We start from the raw sequence: 16,226 nt of genomic DNA, 5'->3' as shown, positions 1-16,226 counted from the left end.
TGCCAAATTCAGACTGAAATTGAAGAAAGTAGGGAAAACCACTAGATCATTCAGGTATGACCTAAATCAAATCCCTTATGACTGTACAGTGGAAGTGAGAAATAGATTTAAGGGACTAGATCTGATAGATAGAGTGCCTGATGAACTATGGGCAGAGGTTCATGACATTGTACAGGAGACAGGGATCAAGACCATCCCCATGGAAAAGAAATGCAAAAAAGCAAAATGGCTGTCTGGGGAGGCCTTACAAATAGCTGTGAAAAGAAGAGAAGCAAAAAGCAAAGGAGAAAAGGAAAGTTTTAAGCATCTGAATGCAGAGTTCCAAAGAATAGTAAGGAGAGATAAGAAAGCCTTCTGCAGTGATTAATGCAAAGAAATAGAGGAAAACAACAGAATGGGAAAGTCTAGAGATCTCTTCAAGAAAATTAGAGATACCAAGGGGACATTTCATGCAAAGATGGGCTTGATAAAGGACAGAAATGGTATGGACCTAACAGAAGCAGAAGATATTAAGAAGAGGTGGCAAGAATACACAGAAGAACTGTACAAAAAAGATCTTCATGACCCAGATAATCACGATGGTGTGATCACTCACCTAGAGCCAGACATTCTGGAATGTGAAGTTAAGTGGGCCTTGGAAAGCATCACTACGAACAAAGTTGGTGGAGGTGATGGAATTGCAGTTGAGCTATTTCAAATCCTGAAAGGTGATGTTGTGAAAGTGCTGCACTCAATATGCCAGCAAATTTGGAAAACTCAGCAGTGGCCACAGGACTGGAAAAGGTCAGTTTTCATTCCAATCCCAAAGAAAGGCAATGAGAAAGAATGCTCAAACTACTGCACAATTGCACTCATCTCACAGGCTAGTAAATTAATGCTCAAAATTCTCCAAGCCAGGCTTCAGCAATACGTGAACTGTGAACTTCCAGATGTTCAAGCTGGTTTTAGAAAAGGCAGAGGAACCAGAGATCAAATTGCCAACATCTGCCGGATCGTGGAAAAGGCAAGAGAGTTCCAGAAAAATATCTATTTCTGCTTTATTGACTATGCCAAAGCCTTTGACTGTGTGGATCACAATCAACTGTGGAAAATTCTTCAAGAGATGGAAATACCAGACCACCTGACCTGACTCTTAAGAAACCTGTGTGCAGGTCAGGAAGCAACAGTTAGAACTGGACATGGAACAACAGACTGTTTCCAAATAGGAAAAGGAGTACGGCAAGGCTGTATATTGTCACCCTGCTTATTTAACTTATATGCAGAGTACATCATGAGAAATGTTGGGCTGGAAGAAGCACAAGCTGGAATCAAGATTGCCAGGAGAAATATTAATAACCTCAGATATGCAGATGACACCACCCTTATGGCAGAAAGTGAAGAGGAACTCAAAAGCCTCTTGATGAAAGTGAAAGAGGAGAGTGAAAAAGTTGGCTTAAAGCTCAACATTCAGAAAACGAAGATCATGGCATCTGGTCCCACCACTTCATGGGAAATAGATGGGGAAACAGTGGAAACAGCGTCAGACTTTATTTTTGGGGGCTCCAAAATCACTGCAGATTGTGACTGCAGCCATGAAATTAAAAAACGCTTACTCCTTGGAAGGAAAGCTATGACCAACCTAGATAGCATGTTGAAAAGCAGAGACATTACTTTGCCAACAAAGGTCTGTCTAGTCAAGGCTATGGTTTTTCCAGTGATCATGTATGGATGTGAGGGTTGGACTGTGAAGAAAGCTGAGTGCCGAAGAATTGATGCTTTTGAACTGTGGTGTTGGAGAAGACTCTTGAGAGTCCCTTGGACTGCAAGGAGATCCAACCAGTCCATCCTAAAGGAGATCAGCCCTGGGTGTTCATTGGAAGGACTGACGCTAAAGCTGAAACTCCAATACTTTGGCCACCTCATGCGAAGAGTTGACTCATTGGAAAAGACCCTGATGCTGGGAGGGATTGGGGGCAGGAGGAGAAGGGGATGACAGAGGATTAGATGGCTGGATGGCATCACCGACTTGATGGACATGAGTTTGAGTAAACTCCGGGAGTTGGTGATGGACAGGGAGGCCTGGCGTGCTGCAATTCATGGGGTCGCAAAGAGTCGGACACAGCTGAGCGACTGAACTGAACTGAACTGAACTGAACTGAAGGGTTAGAGGTGTTAAGTGAATGTTCTCAGGTGACCCAGCATGACAAAGGCAGAGCTCAAACTAACATAGATCAGACCCTCAGCCCAAGTCCTTCCCACTGTACTTGCTTTCTCCTGGGCTATGGATCCTCCCAATCTCTCATATCCTAGAAAATAAACCATAGTGAGGTCTTCCAACATTTTTAGAACTGTACAATACTTCATTTTAGCTTTTAAAAGTCAGAAAAGAGACACAGATGTAAAGAACAGACTTTTGGACTCTGTGGGAGAAGGCGAGAGTGGGATGATTTGAGAGAATAGCATTGAAACATGTGTATTATCATATGTGAAATAGATCGCCAGTCCAGGTTTGATGCATGAGACAGGGTGCTCAGGGCTGGTGCACTGGGACGACCCTGAGGGATGGGATGGGGAGGGAGGTGGGAGGGAGGGTCAGGATGGGGAACACATGAACACCCATGGCTGATTCATGTAAATGTATGGCAAAAACCACCACAATATTGTAAAGTAATTAGTCTCCAATTAAAATAAATAAAAAAGAAAAAAATAAAAATCAGTGATTCTACTTCATTATGTATGATATTTTCCTAGGACTTTGTTCTGGCCTTTGGAGCATTTATGTATTGTTCCCAAATCAGATTACAATGATCAAGGTATTTTGTTTCCAAGAAGAGCAAACCCCAGCGTGTTTACTCAGAGAAGCATGGGACTTGTTCAGAACAGTTTTGATATACATCTTTCATCCCACCAGGAGCGAGATGGACACACAGCAATGAGTGATGTCCACATGGGCCCCCTCAGTATGACTGCAACATGTCAGCAAGTAGAATAGATGGCCAGACATTTAACATTTTCATTCTTTTCCTTTCTCCAACTTGGCAGAGGTGTTAGAGGAGATTGCAGGACAGGCCTCTCGGGGGACACTGCCCATCCCTCCCTGCACTCATCACATCATCCTGCCTGTCCTCCAGAGGAACCCCAGGTAGCCTGAGACAGGTGTGATTCCTCAGAGAAATATCCAACTCAGACAGGCACAGGGCCCATCAGGAGAGAAAGTGGTAATCATAAGGGCAGGCCAAAGACCCTCAGCCCCACACTGAGCCAGGACCAGTCCCTTTATTCCTTCTGGGGATGATCTATCCCTATGGCTCTTCTGTTTCCCATGGCCAAGTCTGAGTGAGCTCACACAGGTGACAAAGCTTCAACCAGCATCCAGTGACCCCTAGTCCAACATGTGCATAGTTGGAAGAACAGTGCCTGGGCTGGGGAAGTTCAGTTCTGGGGAAGGGGAAGGAAAGGGCTACAGCAGGGGCACTGCTTCCCCTTTCTTCTCCCTTCTCCTCTGACTTTTGCCATGGTAGAGCTTCCTTCTCTTCCCTTCCCTTCCCTTCCCTCTCTCTCTCTCCCTTGTCTCTACACCCCTATGTCTCATCTCTCCTCTCCTCCCTCCACTCTTTCTGTCTTCATCTTCCTCCCTCCTTCCTGAGCCCCACCACAACTCACCTCCCTCTCACAGCCTCCTGGGCCATCCCCTGAGGTCTGTCTTGACTTGACAGAGTGCTGGACCTCCAGTGAGGTAGAAAAGCCTTGGCCTTCCATCCCCCCACTCCCTCTTCTCTCCACAGCCTTCACTGGGTACTGGAGGAACAAAAGCAGTGAGGGGAGGAAGGCCTGCAGATTGGATTTGAAGTGCTTGTCCTTGTGGCACAAGAGAAGGGAGTTTGGACAGCCTGGGAGGGAGCTACCCAGGGGAGAAAGGACAGGGAAGATGGAGAGACTGAGGGCGAGAGGCTTCACAACCCTGAGCTGTCAATCACTTCTTTCTATTTTTGGTTTTTGACTGTGCTATCTGGGATTGTTTCTCCAAGTTGTTACCTCTGGTGAGTGCCTACATTCATCATTGACTCTTACAAACATTGCTGATCTCTGCACCTACCCTTGAGTCTGTTAAGTTGGGGGTAATTATCCCCTATTCCCAGTGTGTTGAGAGAGATTTTATTATGAATGGCTGTTGGATTTTGTCAAATACTACTTCTGCCTCCATTAATGTAATCCTGATTATTTTCTTCACAAATTATTCAGTCTGCCATTCCCTTCCCCCTTCCCTGGGGTCTGCCTTGCCTAGAGGGGAACTGAACTTATACTCCTTTTATGAGGCTACAGAAGGACTGTGAATTGGTGCCTCTCATTGATTGGGATGGTATGCAGGGCTGAGGTGGGTGGTTGCTACCACTGAGGCAGCATGAGTCAGCAATCCACTTTTGCTAGGGTGGAATCAGAGCAGGAACCTGAAGGTACAGCCTACATCACTGTGTGTTGCACCCAAGAATCGTACAAAAGTACAGATGAATAGGGTCCAGAGTCTTAGAATGTGGTATTCAAAATGCCCAGGATATGATAGAGATCACAGTACCCAGAATTATGAAAATCACAGCTTGAATAATAAAAGACATTCTACAGATGCCAACACTGATGTGAATAATGATGAAATAATGACAAGAAGTTTGAAGTGACCATCATAAAAGTAATTATCAAGTAGTTACAAATTCTCTTTAAACAAATGAAAAAATTGAAAATCTCAGCAAAGAAGTGGAAGAGAAAGAAACAAGTGGAAATTATAGAACACAACAACAGTGCATTTCTTACTGAAACCTGGGAGATAGATTTTAGACTTAAAAGTGGGCTTCTTCTACCTTGCTTTCTATCTTATTATCCATTGAGCAATATTAGATTTGGAATTCAGAAGGAAGATACTATAGAGTGTAATTCACACATTTACTGAAATTGAAAAATGAAGTCAGACTTTTACTTATAAACTATAATGCTATTAATAATTGAAAATTTTCAGTGAGAACTAGATTTCCAATTGTTCAGTCATATGCTGAACATTTTTCATAAACTGAGTGAACTACACTTGTAGTACAAAGATTTAGAAAAAGGATATGTAAAACACATTTATCTGATATATCTACGATATTCTAGAAACTACATCCTTTACAAATTAAAAATATGAGAAGCCAGTTTTCAAAATTCTTATAGGGGATATGAGAGGAAAATAGTTACCTTAAAATTCTCCTTTTCAAAAGTTTCTGTTGTTCTTATCTTCACCCAAGAGTGGGTCCATCTAGAGGAAGACATTAAATGCATTTTCATTGCAATCTGCCTAGTTACTGTCTGTACATGTGGTACCTGAATTGGTTCCTCTAAGTTGTTTTCTGCTCAGGATTCTTTGGGCAGAAACTGACATTAGGCTGGGCTAATGTCTGTTCCTCTGAGCAATAGAGAACATGATTTTTCATTATCCTTGCCTGGGGTTCCTTAGAAATTTGTCTGGACACTGGAAGCACTTCAACCAACCATTATCCATTAAAAAAGTGACTAGGTTTGAGATGAGTTAAAAACTTAGACTTTCCTTAAACTACTAATGAGAAACAATATTGACAGGCATTATTATTCTTTTGGACTGAAGCAGAATCTAAAGCACAGTGTGCTTAAAGGTAACTTCATGGAAACTGCAAAACATTTTTAAGCAACAGAGACTAGGAAGAAGCCTAGATCTCTTGAAACCCAATTCTGATAGCCTACAGTCAATGATCATGACAATAATCATCCATTTATCATCACTGTCAAGTGTTCTGCTAAGCCCTATATATGCATTATCTAAATGGAAGCCTATCAACAGTCAAGAAATATATCAATTGCCATTATCCTTTTGAAGATGGATAATGAAATCTTGGAAGTGTTAATGTGCCAGGCCAAGGTCATGGAGCTTATGGTACCACTATGCTCAAAATTCTCCAAGCCAGGCTTCAGCAATACGTGAACCGTGAACTTCCTGATGTTCAAGCTGGTTTTAGAAAAGGCAGAGAAACCAGAGATCAAATTGCCAACATCCGCTGGATCATAGAAAAAGCAAGAGAGTTCCAGAAAAACATCTATTTCTGCTAAATTGAGTATGCCAAAGCCTTTGACTGTGTGGATCACAATCAACTGTGGAAAATTCTTCAAGAGATGGGAATACCAGACCACCTGATCTGCCTCTTGAGAAATTTGTATGCAGGTCAGGAAGCAACAGTAAAACTGGACATGGAACAACAGACTAGTTACAAATAGGAAAAGGAGTTCATCAAGGCTGTATATTGTCACCGTGCTTGTTCAACTTATATGCAGAGTATATCATGAGAAACGCTGGACTGGAAGAAACACAAACTGGAATCAAGATTGCCAGGAGAAATATCAATAACCTCAGATATGCAGATGACACCACCCTTATGGCAGAAAGTGAAGAGGAACTCAAAAGCCTTTTGATGAAAGTGAAAGTGGAGAGTGAAAAAGTTGGCTTAAAGCTCAATTTTCAGAAAACAAAGATCATGGCATCCGGTCCCACCATTTCATGGGAAATAGATGGGGAAACACTGGAAACAGTGTCAGAGTTTATTTTTCTGGGCTCCAAAATCACTACAGATGGTGACTGCAGCCATGAAATTAAAAGACGTTTACTCCTCGGAAGCAAAGTTATGACCAACCTAGATAGCATATTCAACAGCAGAGACATTACTTTGCCAACAAAGGTTCATCTAGTCAAGGCTATGTTTTTTCCTGTGGTCATGTATGGATGTGAGAGTTGGACTGTGAAGAAGGCTGAGCGCCAAAGATTGATGCTTTCGAACTGTGGTGTTGGAGAAGACTCTTGAGAGTTCCAGAGAGCCAACCAGTCCAATCTGAAGGAGATCAGCCCTGGGTGTTCTTTGGAAAGAATGATGCTAAAGCTGAAACTCCAGTACTTTGCCCACCACATGTGAAGAGTTGACTCATTGGAAAAGACCCTGATGCTGGGAGGGATTGGGGGCAGGAGGAGAAGGGGACGACAGAGGATGAGATGGCTGGATGGCATCTCTGACTCGATGGACGTGAGTCTCGGTGAACTCCGGGAGTTGGTGATGGACAGGGAGGCCTGGCGTGCTGCGATTCACGGGGTCCCAAAGAGTCGGACACGACTGAGCGACTGATCTGATCTGAAGTGGTAAAGTCATGAAACCAGGGATCCAGTTTAAGATATTTAATGCCATTACCCCCATCTACTGAAAGATGGCATTATATGGCAAAAATTAAAACAGTCATGGATGGTTTACTTCTTTAGCGGCAATTAAAAGAGTATAAGAAAGAAATGTTGAGAAAAGAAAACAGAAAAACAGCAAACCTAAACTAAAGCAAAGTAGAAACAGCAACAAATCAGAGAAACGAAACATACTCAGAAAAACTAGGATCAAATGCTAGGTGTCATGAAGAAAAGTAAGCCTTGGCTAATGAGGTGAGCAGAGAAGTGAACCTAGTAAGGATGGTGGTTATAGGAACATCTGTGGGCAAGTTGTTACAGGAAAATACATAATGGTGTGAAAACATGCTTGCTGAGTTAGAGTTAGGGTCAGAGGCACAAAAAATAGGCTAGTATGGCTGGAGAACAATTCATTGAACAAATGTTGAAGTATACATTATACCAAGCATTACTATAAGGATATGTTAATGAACAAATAAACAAAGATTCCCGCCCTCCAGGAATTTATATTTGTCCACCAGAAGGAGATGGCCAAATTAGAAAAAGAGCATATAAATAAAATGTATTGTATTCTGAAAAGTTTTAAACAACTGGGAAGAGAATAAGAAACCAACAGTGGAATCAGGATTTCAGGGAGAAAGTGAAAGTGAAAGTTGCTCAGTTGTGTGCGACTCTCCGTGACCCCATGGACTATACAGTCCATGGAATTCTCCAGGCCAGAATGCAGGAGTGGGCAGCCTTTCCCTTCTCGAGGGGATCCTCTTAACCCAGGGATCGAACCCAGGTCTCCCACATTGTTGGGCAGATTCTTTAGCGGCTGAGCCACAAGGAAAGCCCAAGAATACTGGAGTGGGTAGCCTATCCCTTCTCCAGTGGATCTTCCCAACCCAGGAATCGAACCAAGGTCTCCCACATTGCAGGCTGAGAAGGTTGGACACAAATACCCTGAATGCCCCTTGCTATTAAAGGGGCGGCAGTTTTCTCCTTCCCCAGAGAAGGGCATGGCCTCTCACTCCAGCTGTCTTGCCTGGAGAATCCCCTGGACAGAGGGACCTGATGGGCTTCACAGTTCATGGGGTCACAAAGAGTCGGACAAGACTGAAGCAACTTAGAATGCATGCAGTTTTCTCCTTTATGCTGCTTTTGTCAAATGTCAATGTCACCGCTATGCTGGCTTTACTGCACAGAGGCCAGAATACATTCTTCCCTATCTGGTGTGGACTCAACACCTTATGTACCGTAGGAGAGCCCTGTGGACACTAAAGTTTGATGGCTTTTTTCATCAGGTGCTAAGTCGCCCACCAGGCCCCTCGTCCATGGGATTCTCCAGGCAAGAATACTGGACTGAAAAACAAAAACAAAGGATACTGGAGTGGGTTGCCGTGACCTCCTCCAGGGGATCGTCCTGACCCAGGGATCGAACCTGGACCCTGACATCTCCTGCATTGGCAGGCGGGTTCTTTACCACTAGCGCCACCCGAGAAGCCTCTTTTTCGATAAGGGGCCAATTGTTTTTAAGTTCAGTCTCTGTTGCAAAGCCCATCGATGTGGACATCAGTTCTCTGAGTTTGAGTCCTGGCCTGGCAGAAACCCTGGCCAGGCGGTATCTAGGCCACACAGAGAGACCTTGTGCCCAGCTTTCCACCCAAGGGGTTCTAGAGCCGAGGCGCTGGCGCCTGAGGGGAACCTTCTCACCCATAAGCCTCTCTGCTATGTGGGCGGGTCTAGAACTTGGCCCCGCCTCCCGGTACCTAGCTGATTGAGTGAGTGGGTGGCATGTGACCTGAGCTACACCAATCCAAGTGCTCTTCTGGCGAGGACCCGTTAGGACGCCAGTAGCCTCCAGCGCTGCGGCTTGTTGGCAGCGGCCTGTGGAGAGGGAGGGACGCGCTGCCACTGCTCGGGTCTTGGACGTCTCGACTGTTTTCCGACTCTTCTTCCAGTCAGGTATCTCAACGGTATTCTTTCTACAAACTCTGTCTCTACTGATATAAATGAAATTACCTAGGACCAAAGTTTGGGGATTAATAAGAAAGGCAATGGATTGAATTGCTCGCCGGCCAACTCTCCTGTCCACCCTCTGAGTAACCCTCTTTCCTCACCTGTGATTAGCTTCAATTTTGTGGTTAATCATTTCTTGCCCTCTTTAAAATCCCTCGATCCAAAAAAATGAAATAAAATCCCTCGATCATGTTGCGCTCCTCTAAAAAAATCATATTTGTTTGCATCTAATTATTTTTGTGGTTCGTATTGATAATGCCCAGAAATCGAACCCAGGTCTCCTTGATTGTAGGCAGATTCTTTACCGTCTGAGCCAGCAGGAGCAGATAAATATTCATCTACACCTTGGAAATGGTTGCATTTTCCTTTATATTAATGGGCCCTCTAGACAGGACATGACAATCCACTCCAGTATTCTTGCCGGGAGAATCCCATGGACAGAGGAGCCTGGCAGGCTACAGTCCATGGAAGCACAAAGAGTCAGACATGACTGAGAAACTAACACTCTCACTTTCAAACCACTTTGAAATAGTTTTTTAATGGATCACGAGACACGAACATTTATCCATCTTTATATCCAGCCTCCTAACCGTATTTCAATTGGTTAAACTAAAATTACCGTACTAAAAGGTAAGATTTATAGTATAACCGTGGGGCTTCCCCTGTGGCTCAGCTGGTAAAGGCCCCACCTGCCAATGCAGGAAGCCTAAGAGACTTGAGTTTGATCCCTGGGTCAGGAAGATCCCGTGGAGGAGGACATGGAAACCCACTCCAGCATTCTTCCCTGGACAATGCCCTGGACAGAGGGACCTGATGGGCTACAGTTCATGGGGTCACAAAGAGTCGGACAAGACTGAAGCAACTTAGAATGCATGCAGTTTTCTCCTTTATGCTGCTTTTGTCAAATGTCAACGTCACTGCTTTGCTGGCTTTACTGCACAGAGGCCAGAATACTTTCTTCCCTATCTGGTGTGGACTCAACACCTTATGTACCGTAGGAGAGCCCTGTGGACACTAAAGTTTGATGGCTTTTTTCATCAAGTGTTAAGTCGCCCACCAGGCCCCTCGTCCATGGGATTCTCCAGGCAAGAATGCTGGACTGAAAAACAAACAAACAAAAAGGATACTGGAGTGGGTTGCCGTGACCTCCTCCAGGGGATCGTCCTGACCCAGGGATCGAACCTGGACCCTGACATCTCCTGCATTGGCAGGCGGGTTCTTTACCACTAGCGCCACCCGAGAAGCCTCTTTTTCGATAAGGGGCCAATTGTTTTTAAGTTCAGTCTCTGTTGCAAAGCCCATCGATGTGGACATCAGTTCTCTGAGTTTGAGTCCTGGCCTGGCAGAAACCCTGACCAGGCGGTATCTAGGCCACACAGAGAGACCTTGTGCCCAGCTTTCCACCCAAGGGGTTCTAGAGCCGAGGCGCTGGCGCCTGAGGGGAACCTTCTCACCCATAAGCCTCTCTGCTATGTGGGCGGGTCTAGAACTTGGCCCCGCCTCCCGGTACCTAGCTGATTGAGTGAGTGGGTGGCATGTGACGTGAGCTAGACCAATCCAAGTGCTCTTCTGGCGAGGACCCGTTAGGACGCCAGTAGCCTCCAGCGCTGCGGCTTGTTGGCAGCGGCCTGTGGAGAGGGAGGGACGCGCTGCCACTGCTCGGGTCTTGGACGTCTCGACTGTTTTCCGACTCTTCTTCCAGTCAGGTATCTCAACGGTATTCTTTCTACAAACTCTGTCTCTACTGATATAAATGAAATTACCTAGGACCAAAGTTTGGGGATTAATAAGAAAGGCAATGGATTGAATTGCTCGCCGGCCAACTCTCCTGTCCACCCTCTGAGTAACCCTCTTCCCTCACCTGTGATTAGCTTCAATTTTGTGGTTAATCATTTCTTGCTCTCTTTAAAATCCCTCGATCCAATAAAATAAAATAAAATCCCTCGATCGTGTTGCGCTCCTCTAAAAAAATCGTATTTGTTTGCATCTAATTATTTTTGTGGTTCGTATTGATAATGCCCAGAAATCGAACCCAGGTCTCCTTGATTGTAGGCAGATTCTTTACCGTCTGAGCCACCAGGAGCAGATAAATATTCATCTACACCTTGGAAATGGTTGCACTTTCCTTTATATTAATGGGCCCTCTAGACAGGACATGACAATCCACTCCAGTATTCTTGCCGGGAGAATCCCATGGACAGAGGAGCCTGGCAGGCTACAGTCCATGGAAGCACAAAGAGTCAGACATGACTGAGAAACTAACACTCTCACTTTCAAACCACTTTGAAATAGTTTTTTAATGGATCACGAGGCAGGACATTTATCCATCTTTATATCCATCCTCCTGACCGTATTTCAATTGGTTGAACTATTACTAAAAGGTAAGATTTATAGTATAACCGTGGGGCTTCCCCTGTGGCTCAGCTGGTAAAGGCCCCACCTGCCAGCGCAGGAAACCTAAGAGACTTGGGTTTGATCCCTGGGTCAGGAAGATCCCGTGGAGGAGGACATGGAAACCCACTCCAGCATTCTTCCCTGGAGAATCCAGTGGACAGAAGAACCTGGTAGCTTACAGTCCATAGGGTGGCAAAGAGTCGGACCATACTGAAGCAATTTATCACACAGATATCGTTATGTTTCCTTTTAGCAGTGAGTGAATCTTTCAAAAAATGTTTTTTTGAAGTAACTTTAGACCTAACAAAAGTTTGCAAAAAACAGTATAGAAAACCTTCATCCAGATTTCCCTAATGTTAACATCTTCCATAGGCATATAAAAATTATGAAAATTGAAAATTAATATTGATGCAGTACTATTAACTAATTTACATACTTTATTTGAATTCTATCATTTATCCCGGTAATCTCCTTTTTCTGTCCCAGCATCCCATTCCGGATACCACATTTGGCCATCATTTCTCTTTAGTCTCCCCCACGCTGAGAATTCCTCAAGCTTTCTGGGTCTTTCCCAACGGTGACAGTTTTGGAGATACTGCTCAGGTATTTTATACAATGTCTGTCAGTTTGGGTTTGTCTGGTGTTTTCTTAGGATTAGATGAAAGTTACACATTTTTGGCAATAATACCTGTTTTATTTCCTCTCCTTCGTTCTAATGGTGATGGAGTGATTTCTACCATAGGGATCTGGGGGTGGCTGCTGAACATACACACCTGACACTGGACAGGTGCTACCCACAGCAGCTTCTCAGTACTGTTCACTCACTGCCTGAGGGAAGAGGATACTACTGGCTAGGTCGAGCCTCAGGGGAGTCATGCTCCGGAAGAGAATGAACAAGCAGGGCTGTGGGAGGTTACCTGTGGTAACAAGAGATGGTGGTGACCCTTGGTTCTCAAGGAAGGATGTGATTAGCTTGTTTGAATACTTCTGTGGACTGGTGGGGAACCAAAACCTGATAGGGGCAAGCAGACCCTGTCGCCGGTTCCTATGATAAGGCTGCTCCTGGGCTAGGGGAATTCTTGCTCGGAGCCAAAAAGAGGGATAGGATTCTTCTCAGACTTTTATTCACTGCTTTTAAAATTCATCTGTTGATTTGGCCTACAACAAATATGACTAAAAGGTGACTTTCTGTTTCCTTATTCCTACCATATTTGTTCGTTGGAATTCTGTAGAGCTGTCTTTTCTCCCTCATATTTTTATAAATTTTCAAATTACAAAATTTTATAGAATGCATTTCTAATTACCAAATCAAATAAGTAATCAAATTCTTTATGTCAATATTGAGTCGTGAATAACTTTGTTATATTCTGACTTATAATCAAATTATATCCTTATTTAGTTTCTTGCATTTTTCCAGCTTTGGTGATTAGGAACTCCTTCTTGTGGGGTGTGTGTTCTTTGAGCATGACATGGTTCTTTTCTGTGTACTTCCTTGCTGGCATTATAAGGTATTCCTGTTCATCTTGTGTTTTTCTTTCCCCACCATGACCCTGAAATCAGAACACTTCTGCCAAAACCCATGTTTCCTTTCGTTGGAAAATGACATTTAGTAACTGATATCTCCCTGCATGTTCATTGCTGCTACTGGGGTTTCCTTGCAGCTAGGTCTTCCTTTTCCATTGGTAAATGAAGGAAATATATTGTCTGTATATACTTATGCTCCCAGATACATTGGAATTTCTCTAGATATTTCTGTAGATAGTGAAAGCCAGGAGCTCACACTGGTACTTCTTTTTTTTAAATTAATTAATTAATTAATTTTAACTGGAGGATAATGAGTTTACAATATTGTGATGGTTTATGCGATACATCAACCATCCACTCTAGTCTTTTTTGTAACCTCTTTGTCTCACCTGGCTCTCCTTATCTTCAGTATCTACTTATTTGTTCACACCTGATTATACATGATGTAGTTACAGAAATGCTACCAAATGGTTAGATAGTATGACCGACCTAATGGACATGAATTTGAGCAAACTCTAGGAGATAGTGAAGGATGGGGAGACCTGGTGTGCTACAGAGACAGGGATCGCAAAAAGTCGGGTACAACTTAATGACTGAACACAAAACACGCACCTGTTGGAAGCAGTTCTGATGACTTGTGTTTGTGTACACTTGTTTATATCTTAAGCCTCAAAGGATGCAATCAAAGTACTGTTTGCCCAAGTTGCTTAGCTTAGCTATTTTCCTCCTCACTCCTTCTCTTGTGGTTAAGACATTCATTTGTAGTATATTTAGGCTAATTTGTTGGTGTTTCTAATTTGAGTTTGCCCTCTCCCCCCATATCCTAGTTCATTTTAATGTTTCACTTAATCTTGGGGTATGTGAAACACTACTGTGATTCAGACTCAGGGCTACACAAACACACATACTGTAGGAGTATGATTCTTTCCCCATGTCTTCCACCCCCTTCGCATTCCCCATTTCTTTTCCACAATCCCCCTGTAGATAACCAATCTGGTTATCTGGTTGAATCTTTCCTGTATGTACTCTACACGAATGAATAGATACATATGGGTTTTCTTATGTTCCATTGATTATTAAATGAAAGATAGCATTTTCTAAAGCTTCTTTGCACTTTTCCTTTTTCAATAAACAGCATTTCATTAAAAAAAAAAAAAACTCCTTATTCTGTACTCCTTCATTCTTTTTTATAGCTACATTAGATTACACTGGCTTCTATAGGGGCATTTCCGGAGAAGGCAATGGCAACCCACTCCAGCACTCTTGTCTGGCAAATCCCATGGACCGAGGAGCCTGGTGGGCTGCGGTCCCTGGGGTCCCTAGCAGTCGGACACGGCTGAGTGACTTCACTTTCACTTTTCACTGTCATGCCTTGTAGAAGGAAATGGCAACCCACTCCAGTGTTCTTGCCTGGAGAATCCCAGGGACCGGGGACCCTGGTGGGCTGCCGTCTTTGGGGTCCCACAGAGTCGGACACGACTGAAGCGACTTAGCAGCAGCAGCAGCAGCAGCAGCATAGGGGCATTTCAGTTGTTTTCAACATTTCGTAATGATTAATACAAACAATGCTGCAGTGAATAACCCTGTGTACACGCATTTTTGTGTTGGTGGTAATGTCTCTTCCAGTTTCATTTCCAGCAATAGGATTGTTGGCCCAAATGTTAAATGCATCTGTAGTTATGTTGTGTTATGGCTGAGCCACTTTCACCTTCACTTCAGTTCAGTTCAGTCGCTCAGTCGTGTCCAGCTCTTTGCGACCCCATGAGCCGCAGCACGCCAGGCCTCCCTGTCCATCACCAACTCCCGGAGTTCACTCAGACTCACGTCCATCGAGTCAGAGATGCCATCCAGCCATCTCATCCTCTGTCGTCCCCTTCTCCTCCTGCCCCCAATCCCTCCCAGCATCAGAGTCTTTTCCAATGAGTCCACTCTTCGCAACTTGCCATACATTAAAAAAAATCTTTTTAGTCACATAGAATGTTCTTTTCTTTAATCACCTCTGGAAGTTTCAGTCACAGTTAGAAAGCCTTTCCCAATGCTGATATTGAAGAAAAATTCTGCCATATTTTCTTCAAGATTTTGTTATGGTTGCATTTTTTTGTTTAGATTCCTAAACCCATTTACAGTTTATTTTTGTGGATGGTATGTCATGGATCTGCACTGATTTTTTTTTTAATGTCTCAATTGTTCCAGCCTCATTTATTGAATGTTCATCTTTGCCTCAGTGATTTTACATGCCTTTGGATCATATACTAAAATCCCCAACTATAATTGGTGTTATTCTGAGATTTTTATTCTATGCCACTGGCCTATTAGTCTATTCCTGTACTGGTACCCAAGTGGTATAAATTCAGAGCTTTATAGTGTGCTTTTATGTCTGATATGATTACTATTCACTCATGCTGCTGCTGCTGCTGCTAAGTGGCTTCAGTCGTGTCCGACTCCGTGTGACCCCATGGACTGCAGCCCACCAGGCTTCTCCGTCCATGGGATTGTCCAGGCAAGGAACACTGGAGTGGGTTGCCATTTCCTTCTCCAATGCATGAAAGTGGAAAGTGAAAGTGAAGTTGCTCAGTCCTGTCTTGACTCTTAGCGACCCCATGGACTGCAGCCTACCAGGATGCCTACCATCCCTGGGATTTTCCGGGCAACAGTACTGGAGTGGGGTGCCATTGCCTTCTCCCTATTCACTCATAGGTTTTCCTTTTTTACTTGTATCCTGGCTATTCTTGCACGTGTTTTTTTTTTTTTTTAAATATGAACTAAATTATCCATTGGTCTAACTCCATGCAAATGTTCGCCGATATTTTTGACATTATATTCAATGTATACATAACTTTAGAGGGAATCAATATCTTTTTAGTGCTGAGTTATTCTATCTAAGGTCTTTGAAAATCTTCCTACTTATTCAAGTTTCCTTCTATGTTGTTCAAGAGTGTTTACAAATTATCCTTGTATAGATGCTCTCATTAAGTTTATTTCTATACGCTTACTCTTTGTTATTGCCATTGTATATGGGATTTTCTCTCCTAAACATGTCCTCCAGCTGTGTGTGTGTGTGTGTGTGTGTGTGTGTGTATGTAAAACAAAGACTAATAATATTTGTATGTAA

General features: G+C 43.5%; 1 protein-coding gene across 1 annotated transcript in view; it reads left to right on the top strand.

Annotated features, from left to right (window-relative positions):
• Positions 1-8,697: 8,697 nt before the first annotated feature.
• Positions 8,698-16,226, top strand: part of LOC112445115 (melanoma antigen preferentially expressed in tumors-like) — a 40,455-nt gene continuing 32,926 nt past the window's right edge. Inside the window, exons 1-2 of the mRNA XM_059883589.1 lie at positions 8,698-10,902; positions 12,077-12,193. The gene's annotated coding sequence lies outside the window, so the exon portion shown is untranslated. The remainder of the gene's footprint in view (positions 10,903-12,076; positions 12,194-16,226) is intronic.

This window comes from Bos taurus, chromosome X, assembly GCF_002263795.3.
Source record: "Bos taurus isolate L1 Dominette 01449 registration number 42190680 breed Hereford chromosome X, ARS-UCD2.0, whole genome shotgun sequence".
NCBI lineage: Eukaryota > Metazoa > Chordata > Mammalia > Artiodactyla > Bovidae > Bos > Bos taurus.
This window is presented reverse-complemented; position numbering and strand designations above follow the sequence as displayed.